This window comes from Nicotiana tomentosiformis, chromosome 12 (assembly GCF_000390325.3).
Source record: "Nicotiana tomentosiformis chromosome 12, ASM39032v3, whole genome shotgun sequence".
In the NCBI taxonomy this organism is placed as follows: Eukaryota; Viridiplantae; Streptophyta; class Magnoliopsida; order Solanales; family Solanaceae; genus Nicotiana; species Nicotiana tomentosiformis.
The window spans coordinates 135296474-135311809 of NC_090823.1; the positions used below are offsets into that span (position 1 = coordinate 135296474).

Consider the following 15336-nt stretch of genomic DNA (forward strand, 5'->3'; position numbering starts at 1 on the left):
GCTACGTAAGACATCCTAAGCGAAGAGTACTTCTACCTTGAACTATGAGATGGATCCCCCTAGGGAAAAATGTTCTACCTAGGTTAAGCTACGTAAAACATCTCAAGCAAAGAGTACTTCTAACCGGAACTATGAGCTGGATTCCTCTAGGCAACAACGTTCTACCTGGGTTAAGCTACGTAAAATAGCCTGAGCGAAGTGTACTTCTACCCGTAACTATGAGTTGGATCCCCCTAGGTGAAAATGTTCTACCTGAGTTAAGCTATGTAAAACATCCTGAGCGAAGAGTACTTATACCCGAAACTATAAGCTAGATCCCCCTAGGCGAAAAGGTTCTACTTGGGTTAAGCAACGTAAAACATCCTGAGTGAAGAGTACATTTTCCCGAAACTATGAGCTGGATCCCCCTAGGCGAAAAGGTTCTACATGGGTTAAGCTATGAAAACCAAACTTGAGCGAAGAGTACTTCTACCCGGAACTATGAGCTAGATCCCCTAGGCGAAAAAGGTTCTACCTGGATTAAGCTACGAAAGCCATCTTGAGCGAAGATTACTTCTACCCGGAACTATGAGCTGGATCCCCCTAGGCGAAAAGCTTCTACCTGGGATAAGCTAAGTAAATCATCCTGAGTGAAGAGTACTTCTACCCGGAACTATGAGCTATACCCCACTAGGCGAAAAGGCTCTACTGGGTTAAGCTACGTAAAACACGTTGAGCGAAGAGTACTTCTACCCAGAACTATGAGCTGGATCCCCCGAGGCGACAAGGTTCTACCTGGGTTAAGCTACGTAAAACATCATGAGCTAAGTGTACTTCTACCTGAAACTATGAGTTGGATCCCCCTAAGCGAAAATGTTCTACCTGGTATAAGATACATAAAACAAACCTCGACGAATAGTACTTCTACCCTAAAATATGAGCTGGATCCCCTAGGCAAAAGGTTCTACTCGAGTTAAGCTACGTAAAACAACCTGAGCGAAGAGTACTTCTATCTGAAACTATGAGCTGGATCCCCCTAGGCAAAAAGGTTCTACCTGAGTTAAGCTACGTAAAATATCCTGAGCGAAGAGTACTTCTCCCCAAAACTATAAATTAGATCTCCTTACGCGAAAAGGTTCTACCTGGGTTAATCTACGTAAAACATCCTGAGCGAAGAGTACTTCTACCCGGAACTATGAGCTGGATCCCCTTAGGCTAAAAGGTTCTACCTAGGTTAAGCTATGTAAAACAAACTTGGGCGAAGAGTACTTCTACCTGAAACTATAAGCTAGATCCCCTAGGCAAAAATGGTTCTACCTTGGTTAAGCTACGAAAATGAGAGGTATGAACATTAGCGATGCATGCTATTAATAAAGGAAAGTGGAGATTTTGAGGAAACTTACCTTTGGTGTCATTCATCCTTTAGGAATCGCCATTCTGCACTCTTTTATTCCTACTCCAAACAAAGAAAAAATGTGAGTTTTAAAAGTGGTGGTCGGTTTGTGGCCTTGATATCTTTGGCAGTTTGGCTTTGTGCCCATCTTAATTTGATGTTGATTTCAACCTGCCACTAGATGTTTCGTGAAAACCACTTGTATTTCTGGCCGCGGAGAGCCTTTGACTTTTCAAACTTTTACATGACGGTTGGTCGCGTGGGACTTAACCTTTTCAACTTTATTTTTCCTTTGTGGCATTTCACTTTCGATTTCTTTCCTCCAAAACTTTCAATCTCAGAGCAGTGGAGAACCTTTGGCTTATCAAACTTTGCCAAAACGGTTAGCCATGTGGTACTTAACCTATTAAACTTCATTTTGCCTTATAGGAACTTTCAATTTGATTTTCTCCTTTTGAGAGTTTTTTATTTCAAAGCATCAGCCACCATAGAAAATCGGGGTTGACTTGATGCCCCTCCTGAGCCTGGGTGCCTCTTGAATATTAGCTTGTATCAAACAAAAGCCTGGTAAATCAGTCTTTGGTTACTATTAGAACAAAAGCCGGCCCGCGTTAGAGGGGAAGATTAACAAAGCGGGAAAAGAACTTCGCCTAAGTTTTGGAACAAAGTTAGACCGAAAGGGATTCAAAGAACAACAAACAATGGAATGGATAATGAATTTAGACAAGAGGTATCCCTTTTGGGGAAAGGAAAGAAATCAAAATTGTTTTTTCGAAATCGAGAAACCTTACCCAGGACTGTGTCGATGCCAATGACTGTGAGGATCCTTTTTTTGATTAGTGGCGCCCTTTGTGGGTTTTCACCAGTTGACCTCTCTCTTCTCACCATCGCCTTATAGTGCTCCTTGCGCGTTTTCACTAAAAAGACTCTCATTTTAGTTTCTTTACTCACCATTGCCTTACGGTGCCCCTGAGGGTTTTCACCAATAAGATTCTCTCATTTTGGTTGCACCAGATCCAGGTGACTGTATCCTCCAATTTTTAACATTCTCTTTGATTGATCGGAAGGACTTGAAAAGGAATTGGGTAAAAAAAGTTTGGATTGACTTACAACTTTGGAACCTCTCAGGCGAGACAATCGCCGAACCATTGTAACATTTGCCCTAGTTTCAACGTTTGGGGGATGTGGATTTTGTTTTTGTGTGATTGAACCCCAGAGAGAGGCTGCCTAAGTATCCTTTCGGAATCAAGTCGAACGTAGTTCAATGTAACTACTTTTTAATTTTCTTTTGTCATTTCTTTCTTTCTTTCTTTTTTCTTCTACCATTTTTTGTCTTCTTTGTTTTGGTTTTCTTCTCTTTTTTTAAGTAACATCTTCAGGTTCCAAAGAGGGTAATCAAAGAAAGGTAATCGGCTCAAAGGGTAGGCAAAATGGTTAATGGTGTTTGGGTAGCGAGAATGAAAGCCTTCGTCATCCTAATCAGAGAGCATTAAAGATGCGTAAAAGGGTCAAACATAATACCTTTTGACCGTGTCTATTTAGACAGTTGTCTCAGAGACATTTTCTTCAATATCTCTCAAATACAACGCTCCTTTTTTGGTAGTAATCTTGTTACAATGTATAGACCTTTCAAATCTGGAGCCAATTTTCCTTTGGCTTCTTCATGATGCGAGAGTATACGTCTTAGGACGAGTTTCCCCACTTCGAACTTTCTGGGCCGCACTTTCTTGTTCTAGGCACGGGCCATTCTTTGTTGGTACAGCTGCCTGTGGTAAACTGCGGCCATATGTTTTTCATCAATCATAGTCAATTGTTCCAAACCGGTTCTTGACCCAATATTTATCCTCAATCTCAGCTTCAACAATGATTCAAAGAGAGGGAATTTCAACTTCTTCCGATTTCATTTGGATCTTGGCTTAGGCCTAGTGTTCCAATTCTTTACTTATTTTCTCACAAGCCTTTTATTCAACACATTCTACTTCTTGATTCATTATTTCGAGGTCTGATGGTGTTTTAGGATCTGGGCATGAAGTCTGCAAGCATGTCATGTTATTAAAATCTGCATTAACAGAACTCAAAAAGAGAATAAGAAAGATGACAAGATTAAGAAAAGAGACATTCGGAAAGTAAAACAATAATGTAAAACATCCAGATTACACCCTGAAATAATTTGCACGCAGAAAGGATAGCAAGACTGGCTACCGAGTCTCCCGTCTGATGGGGGACTTTCAGGTTTGGCGACCATTTTTTTTGCTTTTCTTCTGTCTCAGTAAGGGATGAAATGGCCTTCAGTGCCGGATCAAATTCCTCATCTTCACGGGTCATTCCGACTACTGGCCCATTGGTGTGAACATGCAAAGGATTGTTCATCATATTATGGGCATCTTCATCCCTATGCATTATTGCCTTGACCTCGATGAGGTCTTCCACTGCTCTCTTAAGAATCCAACAATATTTCGTATCATGTCCCACTACTCCAGAGTGGTATTCACATCTAGCATTAGCCCTGTGCGAGGGGGACTCAGGGTTTGGCCGGTTCGGGGCTACTAGCTGCAATAGACCTAGCTTGACTAGATTTTGGAACATGCTCGAGTATGATTCACCGACAGGGATAAACTGAATCCTTCTAGGAGGCTCTTTTTTTTTCCCCTTCATTTTTGAAATATTTTTTTTCTTTTTTTTTTCCTTTTTTTTGAAATATTTTTTTTTGATTTTTTTCTCTTTTGTTGTTTTTCGCTCTTTGTTTTTCTCTATTATTTTTTTGTCACTCTTTTATTTTTCACTCAAATTATTTTTTTGTTCTTTCTTTGTTTCGGTTTATTTTTTCACTCAATTTATTTATGGCTTTGATCGAATCTGATGAGAATTGCCTGCGTATCATGGCGCCGCATGAATCAGATCATTACATAGTTCAGGAAGATTAAGAATAAAGTAAATAAACTAAACTCATTTTCTTTTTTTGGTTTTTGATTTCTTTTTCTTTTTTTTTTAATTTTCGAAAGAAAGACTTATAAAGAAAAAAATTTGGATTTCGAATTTTTTTTTCTTTTTGAGAATATTTGAAAATAAAGACTTCTAAAGAAGAAAGAGAATTGTTTTTATTTTGTTTTTCGAAGAAAGAATTCTAAAGAAGAAAAAAATATATATATATATATATATATATATATATATATATATATATATATATATATTTATATATATATATATATATATATATATATATATATATATATATATATATATATATATATATTTGGATTTTGATTTGAATTTCTTTTCGAATGAAAGACTTCTAAAAAGAAAGAAAATATTTTGGTTTTATTTTTTTTAATTTGGGATTTTCTAAATAAAGAATTAAAGAAAATTATTTTCGGATTTTTGAATATTGGGGGCCGAAACCGATGAGGTTTGCCTACGTATCTCACATCCGGTGAGAATCAGACCCGCGTAGTTCGGTAAAATTGAGTATTTTCCTCTTTTGATTTTTATGAAAATTAATCTTTACACCTCACGCTAGACTATTACAAAATCTTAGTAAAAAAGGATTATGTGTCCTAAACTAGGAGAATGATCTTTTTTTTTAATAATTCCGCTCAACTAATTTTCTAAAGCCAGTCAACAATGCAAGAAATCCTTCCAAATGATGTAACAAGTAGCACATAAGTGAACATGATGGTCTCAAAGAGGATACCTGTCTTATACGGACCCGACCTTTGTGCCAAGCTTTGCTAAGTCAAATGCATGTGATGCAAATAAAGCGAACATACTAGGGATATCTGGTATGAGGTTTGTTCTTCTAGGTTTAAATCCTATTGGAGAAGGTATCTAGACTAGCTTACTCGAGCAGACGACTCGAGCCGAGGAGGGTCAGCGTACCGGTAGCATTGCTTTACGGCTTAGCTGGTGGTGATCCCCGCCTAAAACATGTGTGACTAAAAATCCTTCACCGGGAGACAAGCACCTCGGCTATCTCAAAGAAAGTAGGCTATGTCAAGCAAATGCCCAATTTTTATTTTCAAGAAAACTCAGAGGGGGTGCATGAGAAGACAGTTTATATGTACAATTCAACAATATCAAAGCGGTAAAATCGAACAAATAGCACATTAGGCCCAAATAAATCATAGTGTATACAAATATTAATAAAGCCAAATAAAGTCAATGTACAAGTTTGAATTCTTGAGAATCCCCAGCAGAGTCGCCATAGCTGTCACACCCCTTTTCTACCCCACAAAATATATGTGTTATGGATTGTTGTGGGTTAAAGAGTTTTTCCAATTAAAGTGACATTTTTGAAGTAAGAATTATTTTATTATTCAGAGTCGCCACTTGGAATTTGATTTTTGGGTGTTCCAAGTCACCTTTTATTTGAATCCATATTCAAAGGAAGATTTGACTCTTTTATTATTGGTCTGTGAAAATAAAGTCCGGGTAAGGAATTCTGTTGATCGGGGAGAAGGTGTAAGGCATTCCCCGAGTCCAGTGGTTCTAGCACGGTCGCTTTATTGATTTAAACTTGGATTAATTATATGATTTATTACATGTGTTAAAAACCTATAGTGTATTTAATCATTTACCGCTTTTAATTAAGTAACCGCTTTTAGTATTTATGAAATTTATTTGAACGAGTCGCGATGTCGCGCACTCGTTATTTTTATACATATTGTGAATCGCGTCACGTGAAACGCGCCCGCGATTTACAACATGTTTATTTTTTATTATTATTATTTGAAGTTATGATCGGGTTACATGAAATGCACACCCGAATTGGGGTTACATATCATGACTATGTCACGGGAACCGTACCCATAGTCACGATAATTTATTTAATCTCACATTACTAGTAATAAAGTAGATAATGACCTTGTTTACATATTTAACAACGATTATAGCTATAATTTTTTAATCATTTCAGTAATGAAACAATTCATCCATTTCTCTAAAGCAATACATAAAAGGTCTGCAACTTTTTATTTAATCACTTTGTTTAATAACCAAAATTCATGCTTCAAGTAATTGCTAATTAACAAACCCAACTATTTCCTTACTGGGCCAAATCCCCTTTTAGTATATTACCTATTTAATACAACTGAAAATCAAAACTTTTTATTCTAATTAAACTCAGAACTTAAATGTTGTCCAAATTCATTCACAATGAGGCATCATGAATTCATCAAGAATGCATTAACATAACCCAAACAAAACACATGGAAAAGATTCATGAACAAACAAAAGTTTTAGGAAAGGTAAGAATGAACCTTTATACTCAGCAAATAAACTTCTTCAATAGATCAAAATGCAGAGATTCCAACGTAATCAAAATATATGAATCCCAAGATTACAACCCGGATAAAGAACTCGAACAAGACCCGCGGCAGGAGCACTCGAACGGCGACCTCCACGATTTTGATAAAAGAAAGGAAACTGGGTTCCGTTCATGTGATTTTTGGACTGTTTCATGGAGGCTTCAGGCAGGTTTCATGGCTGCATACGGAGATCGATTTTTGGAGCTCGGTTCATGGTTGTTTTTTGGCAAAGTTTGGGGCAGGTTTCATGGCAAGTTTCAGCGTTTTTTGGGCTGGATTTTGCTGCTTTTTGGACTGATTCCGTGGCTTCTAAATAGCTGATTTTGCAGCAGCTATGGTGTTTTATTGGGATGGTTTATGGACTAGTTTTGAGAGCTGGTTTGGAGGTATTTTTGGGGTTACTTTCAGCTGATTTTTCATGCTGATTTGGCGTGATTTTGGGGCAAGTTCAGGATGGTTTTAAGGGCTAATTCATGAAGGGGTTTAGAGAGGGTTACGCTGTGGCATTTTGGGTTGTTCGGAAATGTTTTGGGGGTGGTTTGAGGGCAGTTTTTGGAGTTGTTTAAAGCTGGGTTTTGGGGGGGATTTTTAGGATGGTTTAATGCTGATTTTTTTTTGGGTGAAGAATATGAGCTTTGTATAGCTATCAAAATGTAGTTGTGGCTGATTTTGGGTATGGGGTTTGTGAGTGTGGGACAAGCATGGGGAACAAGGGAAAGTGGAGTGAGGACAAAGTGTTGGGAGATGTGAGCGGGAAAGATGGAGTGAGAAGTGAGGTATTGATAAGATGAGTGGGGAAAAAAATTCAAACATGGTAAAAAATTAAATACTCACGCAAAGTACTTTTCAAGACTAGGGAATGACATTTCAATATTCACAGGCATAAACAAAATGCTAATCTTGACCAATAACATCAAAGCATCAACATTCTTTCAGTTAACGAACAATGTAAAGAAGATTGCAAAATAGATAGATGTACAGGTTGATCGAATTAATTACTATTATAGTTCTAATTTTTCTCTTTGGGCTGACCATCACCTAGTAACTCGCTAAGTGAAAGGCGAGGATACATAACTATCAACACTCATGGGATTTTCTTTTCCTCAAATTCTTCAATCCAAACACCCATCACAAATTTAAACATATATCATTCTTTCACATAATACCCCTGTAACACTTCTCCATATCAGTCATCTGATTGTAATTATTCTATAAGTAGCATATTATCTATCATTCCATCATCTTGAAACAACGAGCCAAAATATCGAAATAGTTTGTATTTTGACACTGCAATCCTGTTTTGTCTCAATTCAACTTTGATCTCCTCACTAAACTTATAGTGCATGTATTCAGCTTTAATTACTTATACTTATCGTAAAACGCATACTCTCTTATGTGTTTTTCCATAGTTCAAGTTTTTGATTGTAGCCAAAATTGTAACGGTTATTAACCGCCACAAATTGCAGTGAAAACCTCCACTATTTGATGCAATTTGCGAAGGTTATCAAAAACCTCCACAATAAAATCGCCACAAAAAGAATTATATACTGAGGGTTAAAAGAAATGCCATAAAATGATCTTACAGTAGGGGTTCTTATAACCCCACAAATAAGCCTCCACAATTTAACTTATTTCTTGTAGTGTTACTTGGCAACACCAATAATTACAATCTCCTAACCAAATAGTCTAATATGAAAGAATCATGAACATCGAATATACATATTTGAAAATTGAATTCTGCGTAATAAGTGAATGATACCTTAACGCTGCCATATGGTCCATAGAAACCTTTGTTCGTGCCAAATATTATTGATCTCACACCGTTTGAATAGTAGGTACCTCTTATTGAAGTAAGGAATTCCGATGGATAATCCAACACAACCTTCAATATAATATAGACGATCATGAAAATTTATTGGACAAATATTTCGTGCTACTGTTCGTACCATCAATAGATGTCCTTAACCAAAGATCTGATGAGGCCGAGCTAGGGTCATGCATAATTTGGTAAATATCGAATTACCGTACCGAAGCCGAAAATTTTGGTATGTGGTATTCAATATTTTGGTATTGATATGGTATTTGGTTTAAGTTTTTTTAAAAAAAAATTGGTATTAGGTATGGTATTTGTTATTTACAAAAATAATACTGATTCCGCACCGAAATATATAATAAGTTACACAATACACATATTATTGATTATAACATATTAAGCTACATAATACTTTTCTTTGATATGCATGTTTAGGGCGTTCCTTCTCGTGTATTGAATTGCATCTGTTGGATTAGTCCTTGTTGTATTTTCTAACTTCAGCAATTAGCTCTAAGCAAGTAACAAGATAACTTTAATAATTAAATTTATTCTTTTATGAACATTTTTTCTCTCTATAGGTTGATACTTGTAGGTTTTGGACAAAAAATTTGTCAATAGTCATATGAGCGTAGAACGTTTTTATTTTTATATTTGTGAGTACTTAATTAAGAAACTTACTGTCTATGCCTCTATGCACTAGTTAATTATATTGAAACCGCACAAATCGAATTTACCATTCCGAATAAACTGAAACCGAAACCGAAAGAAGAAAAGCGGAACCATACCGAATATAATTAGGTATGGTATTGGTATAGCATATTAAGAAATCGAATACTGAAAATACCGAACCGAAATGTCTAAATCCGTACCGTATTGACCGAGAAACACCCCTAGGCTGAGCTCTAGGTGTCATCACGATGCTTGTGGTGGGATTTTGGGTCGTGACAAGTTGGTATCAGAGCTCTAGGTTCATAGGTTCTACGAGTCATGAATGAGTCTAGTAGAGTCTTAATCGGTATGGAGACGTCTGTACTTATCTCCGAGAGGCTACATAACTGTTAGGAAATTTCTATTTCTTTTATTCCTATCGTGCGGATTTGTTGATTGTAGAATTTGAGCCTTTATATCCCTATTCTCTCACAGATGGTGAGGACACGTGCTACCGGGTTAGCTGAGCAGGCATCCGCACATACTACTAGGGCTGCAAAAGGCGGGGGGCCGAGGTAGAGGCTGAGGCAGAGGTCGAGGAAAGGCACATGCCGCGACTAGAGCACATGTCAGAACAACAGTTGAGGAGCCTCCAGTAGCTCCAGTTGGGGGACAGGTACCAGAAGCACCTGTTGTTACCCCGACCTTCAGGAGACTTTAGCATAGTTCCTGAGTATGTTGTGGAAGTGAACGGAGTTGTCTTTACTACATTTCAACTGTCAGGCACAACGTATCAGTTGTGGCAAATCTATGAAGAAGGAAGACCAGCCGATGCAACACCACCGACTTGGGCTCAATTTTAGGAAATGTTCTTGAAAGAATTTGTTCCCTAGACTCTCCGAGATGCGTGGCGCACAGAGTTTGAATGGTTTTACCAGGGCACTGTGACAGTGTCAGAATATGTTATCAGGTTCAGTGAGTTAGCCCGTCATGCATCTATCTTGGTTCCTACAGTTAGAGAACGGGTCCGCAGATTCATTAAGGGGCCCGATTATGATATTAAAATATGCATGGCTCGAGAGTTGCAAACTGATACTCCATTTCAACAAGTAGTGGAGATTGCAAGGAAGATTGAGGGTGTTTTAGGCGAGGAAAGGGAGTCTAAGAAGGCCAAACGGTCTCGAAGATCTGGAGGGTTCGGTGGATTTTACTCTTCAGCTAGGACCCATTATAGCGGAGGCTCGAGCAGTCGGCCAGCTCAGTCCGCACATCAGATTACTCGGAGTGCTCCAGTAAGTTCTTATAATGCACCACCGGCACGAGATTCCTATAATGATTATTTCAGTTATCCGGCACAAACTCAGTACGAGCAGCCGCGACCTCAGAGGGGTTGTTATGAGTGTGGTGATGCTAGGCACATCATGAGAGATTGTTCCAGATTTGGGAGGAGTGGATTTCATCAGAGCACTCAAGCTACAACCTTTATTCCAATTAATACTCCACGTGCACAGTCAGCTAGAGGTGGAGGACAGGCGAGTAGTGGGCGCCTAAGAGGTGGATGCCCGACCCGTTGATATAATCTCTATAATTTGGCTGAGGCCAATATAACATATGGTGTCGTTACAGGTACGATCCCGATTTGTTATAAAAGAATATTTCCCCTTAGTTGGGTTCAGATCTGAATATTGAGGCGAGTCCTCCTATTATGCTCCGGTTATGGGTGAGCTTCGTAAGTTTGTGACTTACTTATATGTTTATCCCTGTTGGGAGATTTAAAGATGTGAGCCCGTGTCTGTCATTTTATTTGATATACCATTGAGGACTATAAGTCCAAAAGTAATGTTTATTATTCACTACAGTGGGTTTAATGTGTTTCGGAATAATTGATTCCAATTTTTATGAATTATATGCCATACCGGTATGAAGGTTCGTTATGAGTTATGACAAAAAAATTATTTACAAAATTTATTGAAAAGAAAGAAAGAAAGAAAAAAAGGAAATTGAAAATTTCAGTTGGCACAATGTGCAAAATACTTGTGATACGGAGTTGAGGACGAGATCCTCGCATTGAATCTTATATGATGTGAAATATTTAAACTGGGCTACAAGTCACAGTGGAAGTTATATAAGGAAGAGGTCCTTGTGGTGAAATATTTATGAGTTTAAAAATTCTCCCTTAGTGAATTTTATTTGCACAATAGTATTAATAGGGAGTCATGCCTGTTAGGCTTATTTGATAATTCTTGTATATTTTTTATGCATATTCATCCATTTTCGTGCTGTAAACATTGAGTTTTAGCCTATGAGATGAGTGCCCAGGTGGCGTTAAATGTGACTCATTAATCCGAGTAAGTAACCATGAGGTTTTCATGCCTCACATTTTGTTGTCAGTGTTGTGAAAATTCGAAATGAGGTGGTGGTTAATATGAGATTTATTGATGACGCTGGAATTAATTATGAACAGCTTTTAAGACCAGGGATGTGGTGATGGGCATATATATGATGTGCTTCATGTCCTGATATCATTATGATAATTCAGTGCTTGTAATGCTGAGATTAGTATTATTGATATATACCTTGTGGTGTTTTGTTGGGTTGTGGACGTGTTGTTAGGAGTTGTTTTGGTATTACTCTGGCAGGCGGATATGCACAATTACATGAGAGACTCTGCAGAAATTTCTGAAAAATTTGGGAGTTAGTAAAAATTTGGGGGATTGAGACGTGCAAAAGAAGAGATAAATTATGTTATGTGTTTGAGGGAGAATGATCCTAAGCGGGAAAGAATGTAATACCCCAGAAAAGTTTTGAAGTACTTCAACACTATCAAGAAAGTTGATGTGTGCGTAGGCACGAGTTACTATAGCCAGTTTAGACAATAACCGTGCGCTGTTGTGAAAATCAGGCCATTTAAAAATGTTTGGAGTGTAAGAAATTGGTCTTAAAGATTACAAATATGGATAAAAGAAATAATCTCAATTGAGATGGTGTTGACGGTCTTATCTCAAACGCGGTAACGTGGGATCAACCGTGAGTATATGTGTAAAAGTAAAATCATCAATTTGGTAACCTTATAATAATTCTTAGCATGTTCGAGGATGAACGTTTGTTTAAGAGGTGGAGAATGTAACGACCCGACTTGTCATTTTAAGAATTAATGCCCCGTTCAGTAATTTAAGATCTCGAGCAACTTTGTAATAAGTATTATGACCCGCGGGTGTGGTCTAGTTTGATTTTCGGAAGATTCGGAATTTAATTAAAAGAACAATTCTTATTTAGAAGCTTAAATGGAAAGAGTTGACCGGAGAGTTGACTTTTGAGAAAATGACCGGAATGGAATTTCAATGATGGGAATAGCTCCATTACGTCAATTATGACTTGTGTGTAAAATTTGAAGTTATTCCGGATTGATTTGATACGTTTCAGCGCAAAATATAGAAGTTGGAAGATCCGAAAATGCATAATTCGATTCGAGACATGATTCGTAATTCAGACATTTGTTTGACGTGATTTGAAGCCTCCACTAAGTTTGTATTGTATTTTGGAACGTGTTGGTATATTTGGTTGAGGTCCCGAGGGACTTGGGTATATATTTTGGTTCATTGGTTGAATGATTAGTAAAGTTAAGAAATTTCGGAGTTTGACCATAATCAATATCGGGTCAAGACGACCTCTTTTAAGTGTTTTGAGTGCGCGAGCAGGTCCGTAGCGTGTTTTATGATTGCAATTCATATATGGTTTGTGTTCGGGAGGTTTCGGATGAGTTTTGAGAGTGCTGAGGCAAAAAGGGAAGTGCGGACCTCAGGGGAGTTGTGCGGACCGCACAATTTTGTGTGCGGCCGCACTCAGGAATCTCAGATTCGATGTCCGACTTCAGAAGCTTATAACTTTTGATCCACAAGGAATATTGAGATGATTCAAAAACGAAGGTTGTAGTCCTTTGTGTCTAGTTTCTAGAAAGCTAAAGAGGTCATCATTTGGACATCTGTAGAGAAAGTTATGTCCAACATACTAAATCCTAGCAGTGTAGTCACCAAGAGTGTGTGTGATAACCCAAAAGGTAATCTTATATTTTAGAACTCGAATCTGCTCTCTTAAGAATTAAAAATCTCATTTTACCCTCCTTGATTTATGTGTATAGTCTGGGCAGGTTTTCGAAAAGTTTTTATGTATAAAATTGATGAAAATAAGAATTTAAGCCTTAAAAGTTAATTTTAGTTTACTGTGATCAACATTTTTGGTAAATGGATGCGGATCCATGTTTTGATGGTCCCGGTGGGTCCGTATCGAATTATAGGACCTGGGCGTATGTCCGGAATCGAATTCGGAGGTCCCTAGCTCAAGTTATGAATTTTTGATGAAAATTAAAAGTCTGAAAAATTAATTGTTTTTAAGAATTGTTTGATGTTTGGCATTGTTAGTGCCGGGTCCGTATTTTGGCTTCGGAGCCCGGTACAGGTTCATTATGATATTTAAGCCTTGTCTGTGAAATTTGGTGAGAAATGGAGTTGATTTGACGTGATTCGGACGTCCAGTTGTGAAAATAGAAATTTTTAAGTGTTCTTGAGAATTTCATTTGATTTGGTACTAAATTCGGAGTTCTAGTTATTATTTTGGTGATCTGATCATGCGAGCAGGTCCGTATGATATTTTTAGACTTGTGTGTACCTTTGGTTTAGAATTCCAAGGGCTCGGGTGAGTTTCAGATAGGCTACATAGTGAATTGAACATAGAAATCATAGCTGGTATGCTTCAGGTCTGCAGACTTCGCAATTGCGAGGTCTGGCTCGCAAATGCGAGCATCGGATTTGCGAAGAAGCTTTGCATTTGCGAGCAGTGTGGTTGGAAGGGGACCTTCGCATTTGCGAAGTTAAGGATCGCAATTGCGATCATCACTGGCAGCATTTGAGAAGATGGGCTGGGAATGGTATTCTCGCATTTGCGAGATTTTCATCGCATTTGCGATGGTTCAATGTTAGCAATTGCGAACAAATGGTTTGCATTTGCGAAGGCAGAAGAGGTGCGAGGATTTTGCATTTGTGATATTTTTCTCGTATTTGCGGGCGATTGTCGCAAATGCGACATCTGCAGCTGATCAAAATGACTTTTGGACGGGATTTTTGATTCATTTCCCAAATCTTCAAAACCTAAAACACAAGAGGCAATTTTTCAAAAACCATTCCTTCCCCAAATCATAGGTAACTGATTCTAAACTAGTCTCTTTCAATCTTTTACATCTTATAACAAGATTTCAACCTAGAATCTAGAAATTTTATGGTGAAATTAGGATTTTTGGGTAGAACTTAGGAATTTCAAAATTTGGGGATTTAGACCTCGAATTGAGGTTGGATTCCAAAACCAATTGTATATCCGGACTCATTGCGGAATAGGTGTTCGGATTTAGTAATTTTTTTTGAGATTTGAGACGTGGGTCTCACTGCCGAATATTTTAATAAATTTCGGATTTTATTCGGAAAATTAGTAAATTCATATGGAATTAATTCCTATGATTCGTATTTAGTATATACGAGAAAGAGGCTTACCATGATTTCTGGCCTCCCATCGGCCCTTTGACAAATCACGCCATGAGCGCTCGGCGTATGTAGAGGTCGAAGCCAGGTCCCGTATCCAGTTCTTGAGGTTAGGAACTGCACCGGGCATCCAAGGAACTGCTGCATCACAAAAAGGGGATATCAGTGAGAAAGAAACGAAGGGGCAAAACAATAGGAGATAACAGAGGAGTTACACTTACACTTCATGTTCAACTCCTCGGGAAATGGCATCTTCTCGGCCGGTATTAGGTCCGAAGTCTTCACTTAAACGAACCTACCCATCCAACCTTGATCCTTGTCCTCGTCTATGCTCGAGAACAGAACCTTGGTAGCCCGGCGCTGAAGTTTTATTAACCCGCCACAAAAGAGGCGGGGGCTGTACAATCGAATGAGGTGGTCGAGGGTGAAAGATATCCCCTCGATTTTGTTCACAAAGAAACGGATCAAAATAACGATCCGCCAAGAAGAAGGATTAATTTGGCCTAGGGTTATTTGGTATTGATGGAAAAAATCAATACTAACAGGATCGAGAGGACCTAACGTGAAAGGGTAAGTATACACACTTAAAAACCCTTTCACATGAGTCGTAATATCTTTTTCTGGAGACGAGATTACCAATTCTTTGTTCTCCCAGTTGCTATCTTTTCTTAT

General features: G+C 38.1%; 1 long non-coding RNA gene across 1 annotated transcript; it reads right to left on the bottom strand.

Moving 5' to 3' along the window:
* Nucleotides 1-6448: 6448 nt before the first annotated feature.
* Nucleotides 6449-14932, bottom strand: LOC138903571 (uncharacterized). The gene is made up of 2 exons (XR_011412850.1): nt 14677-14932; nt 6449-8557 (listed from the first exon to the last, which is right to left on the bottom strand). It is a non-coding gene; the product is annotated as an uncharacterized lncRNA (long non-coding RNA).
* Nucleotides 14933-15336: the final 404 nt, after the last annotated feature.